We start from the raw sequence: 15,454 nt of genomic DNA, 5'->3' as shown, positions 1-15,454 counted from the left end.
CATATCTTATCACTCTAATTCGATTCACATTTTAGTGATTTTCAAAGTCACACAACTGCTGCTGTCCAAAATTGTTTTATTACTAAATTTCACTCTTTCATGTTTTCTTTGTAGTAACTTTCATTGTAACACTTACTCCATACCAATCTTACCAAAGTTCGATCACATATCGAGCACATTGCTCAAAAGTTTACACACATGTACCTGCACTTATTCATCACATAGTCAAATTCAATTACACCTAGTCATTTCCCATTGAACACATCGAAATAATAACGGATAGTTGGTGGCCTCCACATAGTACCACCCTTGTAGTCAAAGCTACCTTCTTCACAAAGTGGCCTTCACATAGTACCAAACTTGTGATCAAAACCATCTCTTAGACATAGTGGCCTGCACTTATGATATGTGATATTCGTGACAGGTTTTAAATATTTATAATGAATCATTCTTGAAACTAACTATTATCACGATGAGGGCAAGTGTACCTATCGAACAGTAGTATAACTTTAGCAAGACCGGATTATCGAATCCAAAGGAACTAAAAGTACTAGTATCAACTTTCCTTTTATTATCTAGCCTAAAAAATAAAAGGGTTTTGTTTATCTGACTAATTAATTAAACTAAGAAAACACATAAATGAAATTTTGGGGAAAATACTTTTTGGAATACTCGATTGATTGAGACAATACCTAAGGAAAAATCCACCTAGACTTCGCTTGTTATTTGATTCTAAATCAGACGATTTATTCATTCAACTTGTTCCGTAGAGATCCCTAAGTTATATTATTATCTCTCACGAGACTAACAACGTCTAACCCTAGATTGAATAATTGAAATCTCTTTCTAATTAACACCCTAGGGTTGCATTAACTCGATCTATGGATCCCCTTATTAGGTTTCACCCTAAGCCGGCAAAATCTTGTCACCCTATCTCTAGGCGCACAACCAACTCTGCTTAATTATGAAAAATTTACTCTTAGACAGGGTCTATTCCTCCTCTGAATAAGAGCTTAACTTGAATCAATATCCTAGAATATCAAAACAAGAATTAAGAACACATAATTAAGAACAAGTCAAATACTTATCATATAATTCAGATAATAATAACAAGATCTGTCTTAGGTTTCATTCCCCTTAGGTATTTAGGGGTTTTAGTTCATACTAATGAAAGAAAACATCTCCAAAGAATAAAAATAACAAAACATAAGAAAACCCAAAACTCCTGAGGGAATTTTAAGGGAGATCTTCAATCTTGATGGTGAATCCGGCTTCTGAGATAGATCGATCGGCTATCCTTGAGAAATTCCTTGCTTCCTCCTGTGCCTCCCCCCTCTTCTTCTCTTCTAGGGTGTATTTATAAGCTTTGGAATGCCTAAGAGCCCTCAAAAGTGGCCTTTTCGGAATAGGACTCTGCTTGGGCTCGACAGGGACACGCCCGTGTGCAATTACTTCAAGTCGTGGTCAAGCCTATTCAATAGGCACGAGCGTCTGGTCTACCCGTGTGAGTCGTGCTTCGATTCTGTCAAATTGACACGGTCGTGTGGTCTGCCTGTGTGAGGAAGTCCAGGTCGTGTTGATTTCGTACGTTGGCTCATTTTCTCCGTTTTTGGCCTGTTTCTCGTTCCTTTCACTCTCCTATGCTCACCTAAGTATAAAACATGAAGCTAAGGCATTAGGAGCATCGAATTCACCAAATATAAAGAGAAGTCATCCATAAAATGTGCTAAGCATGGGATAGAAATATGTATAAATTACGGTTTATCAAATACCCACACACTTAAGCATTTGCTTGTCCTCAAGTAAAATCCTCAACTCATAATCAAAATAAATTCTTCTCAACTTATAATTCGTATTGATAATATCTCAAAATAATCCATAAAGAATCATAAATTGAAAATTTAACTGATAGAACATCAAAGTTTCAAACATTCCAAGTTGAGCATTTTATTATGAAAACATAGGTGTCTCCCCTCATCTAAGTAATTACCTTTGATTCAAAATATCACAGAGTTTTATATCCTCACTAAAGATTCACTCAAATCACTCGAGGTGTTTAAGGACAATAAATGAAGCACTCAATAGTCAATAATGAAAAGTCATTACCATAGGCTTGCATGAAAATCAAATCTCTCCCACTATAAATTGAGATGAAACATCAATCAAAAGGTCTTTAGAGGGTTGTAACGTGGCATTGGTTAGAGGGTGTGGTTATAAACTAAAAGAAAGAGTTAGAATTGAGATTGAATTAAAAAATTGCCTAACTAGAAAAATGACTAGTCATCAATTGCGTACAACAGAGCTTTTTCTCAGAATATGGAATTTAACTTCTTTAGCTCAGAAGATCACTACTACTAATATGTATACATGTATTTTTTTTATTAAGAACAAGTCAAATTACAAAATAGAATAAAACATAGCTAAGAAACTATTCCAAGTCAAATCTAGACAAAAATAGGGATCAAATTAATTTAGGGGATTTTAACAATAATGAGTTATGGGTTAATATTGAGGGTAAATTAATGAATGGGTTGTTAGGCTCAAAGGGGTTCACTAAGGGTTAATTGTGAAGGTAGGCTTTTATGGAGTGAGGAGGTTAAACCTAAGTGTCTTTATCATTTTGACATATCAAAACAAATGGTGTGGTCTTGACATGCATAATTAAGCAAGTTCTAGAATAACAATTCAATACTGACGCACTCATAATGAAAGTGAACATGAAAGAAATAATAGATGCTCTAAAGGCTCAAGATCTCACAAAAATTATGGCTTTTGATGTTTAAACTTGTGAATTCCAACTCAAAATAATACCTAAACTTGGGGAAACAACCTAAAATTTTTTAATTCTTCAAAAATCAACTTATCATGCTTGATTCTCTAATGTTTTAAAGTTCAAACAATCAATGCATAAATCCATATGTTTTAATTCAAGATATATCAGTAAACATTATAAACTAATTGGAATTCATTCTAATAATGATATAAGAAGATTGCATGAGAATAAAACAAAATTCAGGGATTTTTCTGATATAAAAGACCCCCCACACTTAAGATGTACATTGCCCCCAATGTACAAATATAGATATATTGAAAAATATAAGTTCATAAGATAGGGAGAGAAGTGAAACTTCCTCGGTTAAAAATGGATGAAATTCCTACACTAGCGAGAGCGAGTATTGGAAATAAAGCTGGAGGCAAGCATGATTCTGAAGGATAAAAGGAGAATTGAGGGAATAATCTCATAGTAATCATAAAGTTAAGCCGTGTTTAAAAACAAATAAGACTTCAAATAAATTAGAGTAAAAACAAAGGTAAAAGAAAATAAAATAAAAGAGATAATCTAATTTTAAAAGTGGCACGGCTGTGTCCCACTCTCGTGTGGTATGTGTCTAGCCCGTGTTTGTCGAGAATTGAAAGATCGTCACACGGCCTGAGGACATGCCCGTGTGTCTAGGTCGTGTGGTTGCATGATTGTGTTGCATGACTGTGTGCGATGTGGTTCACTTCTCCCACGCTCCTGTACCCATGCACACGCTCGTGTTATTTTGATAGTGTTGACCACGGGTATGGGGCACGGGCGTGTTGCACGCCCATGTTGTTTTGACAGTTTCACCCACGGTCATGTCACACGATTGTGGCAACTTATCGCAGCCCTGTGTTGGGAAAAAGCTTTTTTCCCTATTTGCACACGGTCGTATTATACGACTGTGTCATTACCCGTGGTGTAGGCACGGAATAAGGCACGCCCGTGTGCTTGGCCGTGTGGTTTTGGAAAGCCTGTGTTCAATGATTTGGTTAGTATGTTAGATTTTAAAAACTAAAATTGAAAGAAATTAATACTATTAGCGCTCGGGTTGCCTCTTGAGAAGCGTTTATTTATAGTCTAAGCTCGACTTACCTCCCCATTGAATAGTCATGGTGGTTCGAGGAGTTTATACTCCTCATTCCTGCTATGAATCTCATCAAAATAAGGTTTTAGGTGGGTATTGTTTACCTTAAAAGTGCTGAATTTGGGATGACTTACCTCGACTGTACCAAATGGGAAAATGCTAAGTACCATGAGAGGAAGTTCTTCATTTAGTTTGGCAGTGTCAATGTGAGGATCTGCGGTATTTAATGAAACTTTGTCTCCAACCTTAAGTTGATTTGGTGAGGCATTGAGCTCGTACTGGAATAGTTTTCGTTCATCGTGTTTTCTCGGTTTAAATGTTAGCCATTCATCTAATTCCTTGATTTGTCACATTTGTTCTTCATGTGTAGATCCTTTGTTGTGGATTTAACACGGCTCATGTGTGTCCTTTGAACTTATTTCCTGCAAAATAGGTTCCGCCGTATGATCAATCTTAGTAGAACAATTTGTTCAATCGCCTTCAATTTTTGATGTGTTGTTCGGGTTGCGAGCTTGAAGGGAATTGTTTCGTCTCTTACACGAAGTGTGAGTTTACCTGTGCCAACATCAATAATTGTTCTAGCAGTTGCTAAAAAGGGCCTTCCCAAAATTAAAGGAACATTACTATCCTCTTCTATGTCTAAAAAAACAAAATCAACTGGGAATATAAATTTGTCAATTTTAACGAGTACGTCTTTAATAATACCCCTAGGAAATTTGATAGTTTTATCTGCTAATTGAATGCTCATCCTAGTTTGTTTGGGTTTCCCTAGACCTAGTTGCTTAAACAATTTGTAAGGCATAACATTGCTACTAGCCCCTAGATTAGCCAATGCATTATTAACATCTAAACTACAAATTAAACAAGGAATCGTAAAACTCACTGGATCTTTTAGTTTGTTGGGTAGCTTATTCTGAAGAATGGCTGAGCAAATCGCGTTCAGCTCCACATGCGACCTTTCATCTAACTTTCGTTTATTTGCTAGAAGCTCCTTTAAAAATTTGACTGCGTTTGGCATCTGCGAAAGTGCTTCAATAAACAGTAAGTTAATATGTAGTTTCTTTAAAAGTTTAAGGAATTTACCAAATTGTTCATCTGAGCGGTTTTTCCTTATTGCATTGGGGTATGGCATACGAGGTTTATATTCTGGACTTACCAATTTTTGTTCGTTTTGGCCTACCTCATTCTTACATTCGCTTACCACCAGTTTTGGCCTTGGTTTTGCCACTAACCCTTCCTCATCATGAATGGCAATTCCTGTGAGTTGCTTCCTTGGGCTAGATTCAGTGTTGCTTTGCAAGCTACCTTGTGCTCATTCGAAAATCAACTTGGCGAGCTATCCAATCTGAGTTTTGAGCCCTTGGTTTGATGCTTGTTGATTTTTGAGTGCCGTCTGAGTATTCTAAAAATGAGTCTCTGACACCGAGATGAATTTGGGTAGCATCTTCTTAAGGTTCGACCTTTTCTCCTGCTGGTATGGTGGTTACTGAAAGCCTGGAAGGGGTGGTGGCTTCTGATTTTCTTGGCCTCCCCATGAAAAATTTGGGTGATTCCTCAAACCTGCATTGTAAGTATTGCTATAAGGATTGTTTTAAGATCGAGGATTATTACCCATGTAATTTAATTGCTCGTTCTCCATGTTATGGCCATAAAGTGGCTATTCTGAACTGTTCTATCCACCTCCACTTGCTTCGCACTGCATTACTAGGTGAACCTGTGAAGAACTAAGAAAACTATCAATTTTCTTATTCAAGAGTTCTACCTGATTAGAGAGCATGGTGACTGAATCGACGTTATAAACACCTGCTATTTTCGTTGGCTTTGTCCTCATGACTTGCCACTAATAGTTATTCAGTGACATCTCCTCTATAAACTCATAAGCATCTTCAGGTGTTTTATTATTGATGGTTCCACCAACAGCTGCGTCAACCATTTGTCGAGTCGAAAGATTCAGGCCATTATGAAAGGTTTGAACCTATAGCCGGAGTGGTAACCCATGGTGAGCGCATCAGCTCAAGAGATCCTTGTATCTCTCCCATGCATCGTAGAGTGTCTCTAAATCCATCTGCATAAAAGAAGAGATATCATTACGTAATTTAGTCGTTTTAGCCGGCGAAAAATATTTTAGAAAATTTTTTTGGTCATTTGTTCCCAAGTAGTGATTGACCCCCGTAGTAATGAATTCAACCACTATTTAGCTTTGTTTCTCAAAGAAAAATGGAATAATTGAAGGCGAATGGCGTCATCAGAAACACCATTAATTTTAAACATATCGCATAGTTCCAAAAAGTTTTCCAAGTGAGCGTTGGGATCTTCGTCCTACAAACAATCAAACTGAACAAATTGATGTATCATTTGAATTGTGTTAGGTTTCAGTTCAAAAGTATTTCCAGCTACAACAGGTCTAACTATGCCCGATTCAGCTCCTGTTAAAGAAGGTTTAGCATAATCATACATAGTGTGCAGAGAAGGATTCTGATTTACTGGATTAACAGCAATCGCAGGCGGTATCAGGTTTTCCTAATTTTTAGCCATCTCCTCGGTTGTGGTTTGAATATCGTCCTCTTGCTCGTCCGCTGTGTATCTTAAGCTTCGCCTTATTTCTCTTTGGTTTCTGTGAACTATGCGATCAATGTCTTTGTCAAAAAGTAATGGTCCTGACGAGTTTCTTCTAGTCATAAACTATAAGAACCTGCTAGAAAAAGGGGAAAAGAAGAATTAGTAATAAAAATTAGAAAGAAATTTAAATTGCAGTAAAAGTAAATGGCTAAAGTAATAAAAATCGATTGTTCCTAATATCTTAGTTCCCCGGTAACAGCGCCAAAAACTTGATACGTGATATTCGTGACACGTTTTAAATATTTATAATGAATCATTCTTGAAACTAACTATTATCACGATGAAGGCAAGTGTACCTATCGAACAATAGTATAGCTTTAGCAAGACCAGATTATCGAACCCAAAGGAACTAAAAGTACTAGTATCAACTTTATTTTTACTATCTAGCCTAAAAAATAAAAGAGTTTTGTTTATCTGACTAATTAATTAAACTAAGAAATCACAGAAATGAAATTTGGGGAAAATACCTTTTGGAAAACTCGATTGATTGAGACAACACCTAAAGAAAAATCCACCTAGACTTCACTTGTTATTTGATTCTGAATCAGACGATTTATTCATTCAACTTGTTCCATAGAGATCTCTAAGTTATATTATTATCTCTCACGAGACTAATAACGTCTAACCTTAGATTGAATAATTGAAATCTCCTTCTAATTAACGCCCTAGGGTTACATTAACTCGATCTATGGATCCCCTTATTAGGTTTCACCCTAATCCGGCAAAATCTTGTCACCCTATCTCTAGGCGCGCAACCAACTTCACTTAATTATGACAAATTTACTCTTAGACAGGGTCTATTCCTCCTTTGAATAAGAGCTTAACTTGAATCAATATCTTGGAATGTCAAAACAATAATTAAGATCACATAATTAAGAACAAGTCAAATATATATCATACAGTTCAGATAATAATAACAAGATCCGTCTTAGGTTTCATTCCCCTTAGGTATTTAGGGGTTTTAGTTCATACTAATGAAAGGAAACATCTCAAAAGAATAAAAATAACAAAACATAAGAAAACCCAAAACTCCTGAGGGAATTTTAAGGGACATCTTCAGTCTTGATGGTGAATCCGGCTTCTGAGATGGATCGATCCGCTTTCCTTGAGCAATTTCTTGCTTCCACCTATGCTTCCCCCCTCTTTTCCTTTTCTAGGGTGTATTTATAGGCTTTGGAATGCCTAAGAGACTTCAAAAGTGGCCTTTTCCGAATAGGACTCTGCTTGGGCTCGACAGGGACACGCCCGTGTGTGATTACTTTAGACCGTGGTCAAGCCTGTTAAATAGGCACGAGCGTGTGGTCTACCCATGTGAGTCGTGCTTCGATTCTGCCAAATTGACACGGCCTTGTAGTCTGCTTGTGTGAGGAAATCTAGGATGTGTCGATTTCGTATGTTGGCCCATTTTCTCCGTTTTTGGCCCGTTTCTCGTTCCTTTCACTCTCCTATGGTCACCTAAGTATAAAACATGAAATTAAGGCATTAAGAGCAACAAATTCACCAAATTTAAGGAAAAATCATCCATAAAATGTGCTAAGCATGGGATAGAAATATGTATAAATTACGATTTATCAACTTAGTACCACACATGTGATCGAAGCTATCGGGTACGCATAGTAGCCTGCGCTATCGGGTACGTATAGTAGCCTGCACTTAGTATTACACATGCGACCTAACCAACTGGTACATGTAGTAGCCTGCACTTAGTACTACACACGTGACCTAAAACCATTTTAAACACATATTATTCGTATCTTTTCTATTCCGAAGGTCTAACCGGGAAATTCTTCACTTTTTAACCTTTTATCAATTCATCCATAATCAATTTCAATTCATAATTTACATCAAGTGATCATTCAATATGCAACCACATCTCATATAATAACAAAATATTATAATATAAATAAAAATGATATATTATTTACATACAAACTTACCTCGGTGCAAAAAATATAGTAGTTTTGCAATTTAGTTCACAATCTTTTCCTTTCCCCGATCAAAGTCAATTCCACGTCTTTTTTGATCTATAATAACACATTTTACTTATTCAATGCTCACATTATTCAAATCAGCCCAAAAACATCCTAGACAAAAATTACAATTTTGTCCCTAAAGTTTTACAAAATTATGATTTTGCCCTTAGTCTCAAAATATAATTTTTATTCAATTTCCTTGCATTTAGGCCTAGCCGAACCATTTTCATAACTATAGCAGTCCACAGTTTGCACTAAATCACACACTTACACACATTTTACAACTTTTTACACACTAGTCCTTTTATGCAATTTCATCAAAAATAACTTAGTAAAAGTTGTTTATCACACTCCAAACATTCATATTATTCCATAAAACATCAAAATACATGCATGTCATACATGGATAAATTTTTAAATATAAACCCTAGCTCAAAATACTGGTAGAAATAGGTAAACCGAGCTACGAGGATATAAAAAATGTAAAGAATATTAAAAACAGGGCTAAAACAGACTTACAATCGAGCTTAGAAGCTTGAAAAACCCTAACTATGTTTCCTCATGTGAAATTCGTCCAAGGGGTTGAAGATGGACAAAAATTGGCTATTAATTTTGTTTTTAATTCATTTTAATAACTAAATGACCAAAATACCCTTAATGAAAAACTTTGGAAACATGCCTAACCATCTCATTTTTGTCCACCAACTTAACCAATGGCCTAACTACCATATAAGGACAACCAATTTAAAATTTCATAACAATTGGACACCTCTAGCATGTAGAACTCAACTTTTGCAATTTTTACAATTTAGTCCTTTTGACTAAATTGAGTGCCCTAACGTCAAAATTTTCAAATGAAATTTTTACAATATAATTCAATAAAAATGTAGACCATAAAAATATAATAAAAGCACATTTTCTATGTCATTTTTGTGGTCCCGAAACCACTGTTCTGACTAGACCCAAAATTTGGTTGTTACATTTTCTTTCCTCGATTTAGGTTCAGACTCCATTTTTCTTGACCTATAATAGCAAATTTCACTTATTTAATTATCACATTGTTCAAATCAGTCCATAAATCATTCTTTGGAAAAATTACAATTTTTCCCCTAAACTCTCACATAATTACAAATTAGCCCCTAGGCTCGTAAAATGAAATGTATTCGTTTTCTTCGTTACCCAAGCCTAGCCAAATTTATAACATGCTCATAGCAGCCCAAATTTCTCATTAAAACATACATTTTACTACTCATTTTGCATATTTTACAAATAGATCCTTTTCATGCATTTCCATCAAAATTCACTTAGTAAAAGATGTTAAACACACATTAAACTTTCATATTCCTGCACTAAACATCAAAATACATGCATGACACACATGAGTAAGTTTTTTGAACATGAAACCTAGCTCAAAATAATGGTAGAAATAGCTAGATCGGTTGATGACAAGTTCAAAAATGTAAACAACGTTAAAAAAAGGGCTAGGATTGACTTACAATCAAGCTTGGAAAGTGAAGAAACCCTAGCTATGGAGAGCTTCAAAGTTTTAGCCCTATCTTGAAGAAGATGAGCAAATTTTGCTTCATTTTTCCCTTTTTATTCTTTTATTAACCAAATGACAAAAATGCCCTTAAGGGCCTTCTTTCAAATTTTTCCTATTCATGCTCATTTTTGTCCATAATTGTATAAATTGGGAAAATTGCTATTTAAGGACCTCTAATTAATAATTCATGACAATTTCATGCTTAAAGCTTCTAAAATTCACATTTTGCAACTTTTGCAATTTAGTCCTAAATGTCAAATTGGACACTTTATCAATATAACTTCTTCATGAAATTTTCACACAAGCATGCAATCATATCATAAACCTCATAACAATATAAAATAATTATTTCTAGTTCAAATTTATGGTCTCGAAACCACTATTCTAACTAGACCCTAATTCGAGATGTTACAACTCTCCCCTCTTAGGGATTCTCATCCCCAAAAATCTTATAGGTGAAAAGGTTTGGGTATTGGTTTCTCAGGTTTTCCTCGGTCTCCCGTGTAGTCTCTTCAACCCCTTTTCTTTGTCATAATACTTTCACAAGGGCAATACTTTTGTTTCTCAATTATTTGACTTCCCGAGCCAAAATCTTAACCAGCGATTCGCCATAAGTCATATCTGGTCGAATCTCAACCTCTGTTGGTGAAATCACATGCAAAGGATAGAACACATTATGAATTCATTCCAACTCAGACAACAAAGCCAACCGATATGCTACCAGCCCTACTCTTTCGGTAATCTCATACGGTCCAATAAAACACAGACTTAACTTGCCCTTCCGGCCAAATCTAAGGATTTTCTTCCATGAAGATACTTTTAAGAATATCTTATCACTGACCTGAAACTTAATCTCTTTCTGTTTCGAATCCGCGTAGGATTTATGTCTATCCGAAGCGGATTTCAAATAATCACGTATTATCTTTACATTTTCTTCAGTTTCTCTGATTAAATCAACTCCATGAATTTGATTCTTTTTAAGTTGGGTCCAATACAAGGGTGTTCGGTACTTACGCCCATACAATGCCTCATACGGTGCCATCTTCAAACTCGATTGAAAACTGTTGTTGTCGAAAAATTCTACCAACGGTAGGTACTTTTCCCAACTACCTTGGAACTCAAGAACACAACACCGTAACATATCTTCAAGAATCTGAATTATCCTTTTGGATTTACAGTCAATTTGTGGATGGAAAGCGGTACTAAAATTCAATTTCGTGCCCAACACTTCTTGTAACTTTTTCCAAAACCGCAGAGTGAACCTAGGGCCACTATCCGATGTAATCGACAAAGGTACTACGTGCAATCTCACTATTTCAAAAATATACAACTCGGCTAACTTATCAAGTGAGTAGTCGATACATACCGATATAAAGTGAGCCGACTTTGTCAATCGATTTACAACAACTTATATAGCATCTTTCTTTCTCGGTGTCAAAGGCAAACCCATCACAAAGTCCATAGTAATACGGTCCCATTTCCACTCAAGAACTATTACAAATTGAAGTAAACCTGAAGGTACTTGGTGTTCGGCTTTCACTTGCTGACAAATCAAACATTTAAAAAAAACTCTGAAATGTCTCTTTTCATTCCCGGCCTTCAATACACTTTCTTCAAATCGTTATACATTTCTGTACTTCCTGGATGAACAGATAAACATCCATTATGTGCTTCGTCCAAAATATTTTGAATCAACTCAGTATTTTTAGGAACACAAATCCTATCTCGGATCATTAAGCAACCATCAGAACTAATCTGAAAATCTGGTTCACTACTCGACTTACACTAAACTCTCTCGTCTTGCAACTCACTTTCATTTTTTTGAGCTTTATAAATCTCTTGGAGAAATATCAGTCTAATTCTCAACTCGGCTTGAATAGAACCATCATCCGATGAATCCAATCGTGTATTCATATCCCTCAATGCAAACAAGAATTTCTTACTTAAGGCATTGGTGACCACATTCGCCTTTCTCGGGTGGTAGTCAATCACTAGCTCGTAATCTTTTATTAACTCTAGTCACCTCCGTTGTCGTAGGTTCAAATCCTTTTGAGTCATCAAGTACTTTAGACTCTTATGATCTGTGAATATTCGACATTTCTCGCCATACAATTGGTGTCTCCAAATCTTCAAAGCAAACACAATAGCGGCTAGCTCCAATTCATGGATCGAATAATTTTTCTCATATGGCTTCAGCTGCCTCGAGGCATAAGCTATCACCTTACCTTCTTGCATGAGTACACAACCCAATCCATTCAAGGATGCGTCATTATAAACTACAAATTCTTTTCCCGGTTCAGGTTATACTAAAACTAGAGCCTCGGTCAACAACGCCTTTAGTTTCTCAAAACTCTGTTGGCACTTTTCCATCCATTCAAACTTGACATCTTTCTATAACAACCTCGTCATCAAAGTAGCAATCATGGAAAATCCTTCAACAAACCATCTGTAAAAATAGGCTAAGCCTAGAAAGCTTCTAAACTCTAACACATTCCTCGGCAGTTTCCATTCAACAATAGCCAAAATTTTACTCGGGTCAACTCTAATACCATCACCTAAAACAATGTGACCCAAAAATCAAACTTCTCTAAGCCAAAATTTGCTTTTACTAAACTTAGCATACAACTATTTTTCTCCCAAAGTTTGCGAAACCGTTCTCAAGTGCTCGGCATGCCGGGTTTCATCACGAGAATAAATCAGTATATCGTCAATAAAAACAACCACAAATTTATCCAAATACGGTTGAAAATTTTCGTTCATTAAATCCATAAATACAGCGGGAGTATTTGTTAAACCAAATGGCATAACCAAAAATTCATAGTGACCATACCTCGTCCAAAAAGCAGTTTTCAGCACATCCGAGTCTTTAACTCTCAACTGGTAGTAACCGGACCTCAAGTCACTCTTGGAAAATACTGTGTCTCCTTTCAATTGGTCAAACAAGTCATCGATTCTTGGCAAGGAATACTTGTTCTTTATGGTTACCTTATTGAGCTGTCAGCAGTCTATACACAGTCTCATTGAACCATCCTTCTTCTTCAAAAATAGCACTAGTGCGCCCCACGGAGAATGACTAGGTCTCGCAAAACCTTTATTCGTTAATTCTTGTAACTGAACTTTCAAATCTTTTAATTCTGCAGGAGCCATCCTATATGGAGCAATCAAAATAGGTGCAATACTAGGAATTAACTCAATACCAAACTCAACTTCCCTAACCGGAGGCAATCTAGGCAACTCTTCCGGAAACACATCTGGATACTCACATACTACCAACACTGATTCAATTTTCAACTCAGACTCTTTTGTATTCAGTACAAAGGCAAGATAAGTTCCATAACCTTTTCTTATACATTTCTGAGCAGTTATAGAAGAAATCACTACAGGCAAGCTATCTGATTCATCTGGTTCAACCTGAAGAATATCACCACTTTCACTGTGACAGCCCTAATGTGACCCTAGTCAGAAAGTGGTTTCGGGACCACAAAACTGAGTCATAAAAATAATTAACCGTCATATTTGATGCTTATTATATGTATATATGCATGTGTGAAAATTTCATGTTTGAATTTTGTTAATTGTAAGTGAATTTTATTAAATAGGACTTGTGTGAGAAAATTTAGAAATGTGCTAGGCAAAAGTTAAAGTGGTCTATTGATGCATGTTAGAAAATGCTTGTCCTTGCATGTCAAATTACCAAAAATTTAGGTAGTGGCCGGCCATGCAATGGGTTAAACATATTATAAACATTTTGTGTTAATGTCGTGTGAGTGATTGAAATGAATGAGTTGGAGGTGGGATCATATTAAGATTTGGCTTTGCACATAAATATTAAGAGTTTGATATTTTTATGATTTTTGGAAGGTAAATAAGGTTATGCTCAAGTTAAATACAATATTATGGCTGATTTGTGTTTAGTGAGTTTCGGCCAAGGACTTTATGTGCATTCGGTTCAAGTAGAGTAAACGTGACGGGTAGAAAATGGTTGTTAATTGAGATAGTTTAAGGTATTTGTAAGTAGTTTGAATAAATGAACAATAATAATAATAAATCATCTAGTGAATTGGTGTAATTGCCGAATTTGAACTAGAAAGTTATTGAGTAATGTTTGTATGTTAAGTGATAGAATAGAGCGAATGCTTGGAATGTGATATGTATGAATTATAGGTTGGATTAAAGGCTGTTATATTGCCTTATCATTTTCGGGAATGTGCTATGTCAAAGAAATTGAGGGTTGATGTTTAAGTAAGGTAAGTATAGGTATATTCGGCTTGTAGTTTTATAAATGTGATATGAGTATTTTGATTGTAAATGAGTAGTAAATATGTTAAGAATGGTTCTAAAATGTATATGGATGCCGTGTGATTGTGTTTGATTGGGAAGTAAATTGTTTGATTTAGCTCAAGAGCTTAGAGGATCAAAGTTGGATAAGGGAAAGGAAAAAGTGATCGAATAGCCGTTGAAATCGTTTGACAACATCCGAGGTAAGTTTTCGAGTAATGAAACTTAGTTTATGATTTGATTAAGTCATGACATATAAGCATAAAAAATAAATGGTGATATAATGATTCTACTTGAATTGTATAATGAGGTGATTAGTTTATACCTATGACGAGTTGTGACAGCCCAAAATTGACCCTAGTCAGGAAGTGGTTTCGGGACCACAAAACCGAGTCATAAAAATAATTGATTTCCATATTCTATGCTTATTATGTGTGTACATGAGTATGTGGAAGTTTCATTCTCCAATTTTGCCAAATGCATGAGAAATTATTAAACAGGGATTGATATGAGACATGGTGAAAATATGATAGGCTAATTTAAAATGGTCTATTAATGCATGTTGTGAAAATGATGGGTTTGCATGTCAAATTACCCAAAATTTGAGCTAGTGGTTCGCCATGCTATGGGTGGAAACATGTTGGGAACATGTTGGCCTAGTGAGGTATGTAGGAAAAAAATAAAATAAGGGGCATGGGCATAAAATAATGAAAAGGAGTATGATGAATACAAAAAAAAAATGTGTGTAGTTGTTTTCCCCCCCATTGCCGTGAGCTAAAGAAAAGAAAGGAGAAAATTTTTGTTCATCCTTTCTCATCTTCATTTAGCCGAAACTAGAAAGAAAAAAACAAAGAAAAAAAAATGCTCATCCTTTGGTTCATCCTTGGCCAAAAATTTTAAGGAGGAAGGAAGAAGAAAGGTTGAAGAGGTTCGGCCATGCATGTAGCTAGGCTAAGGTATGTTTGATGATGTTCCATGAGATGCATGCATGTTTTAGTTGTTAGCTTGAGTTCTACCTAGCCCATGGTCTAAATCTTGCTATGTGATGGAAATGACACTCGGCCATGGATGCATCATTCTTGGTTGATGTTTGATGTTGTGGTGATGAGGCATGAGGATGAGTTAAGATTCGGCCTAGGTGGAGTTTGTGT

General features: G+C 35.7%; 1 non-coding gene across 1 annotated transcript; it reads left to right on the top strand.

Moving 5' to 3' along the window:
* Positions 1-5,881: 5,881 nt before the first annotated feature.
* On the top strand, positions 5,882-5,988 carry LOC121209075 (small nucleolar RNA R71). Its single transcript, XR_005904192.1, has one exon. It is a non-coding gene; the product is annotated as a small nucleolar RNA R71 (small nucleolar RNA).
* The last annotated feature ends 9,466 nt before the right edge of the window (positions 5,989-15,454 follow it).

The sequence above is a fragment of the Gossypium hirsutum genome, chromosome A10, assembly GCF_007990345.1.
Source record: "Gossypium hirsutum isolate 1008001.06 chromosome A10, Gossypium_hirsutum_v2.1, whole genome shotgun sequence".
Taxonomy (NCBI): Eukaryota; Viridiplantae; Streptophyta; class Magnoliopsida; order Malvales; family Malvaceae; genus Gossypium; species Gossypium hirsutum.
The sequence above is the reverse complement of the archived record's forward strand: the minus strand, read 5'-3'. Positions and strand labels throughout refer to the sequence as shown.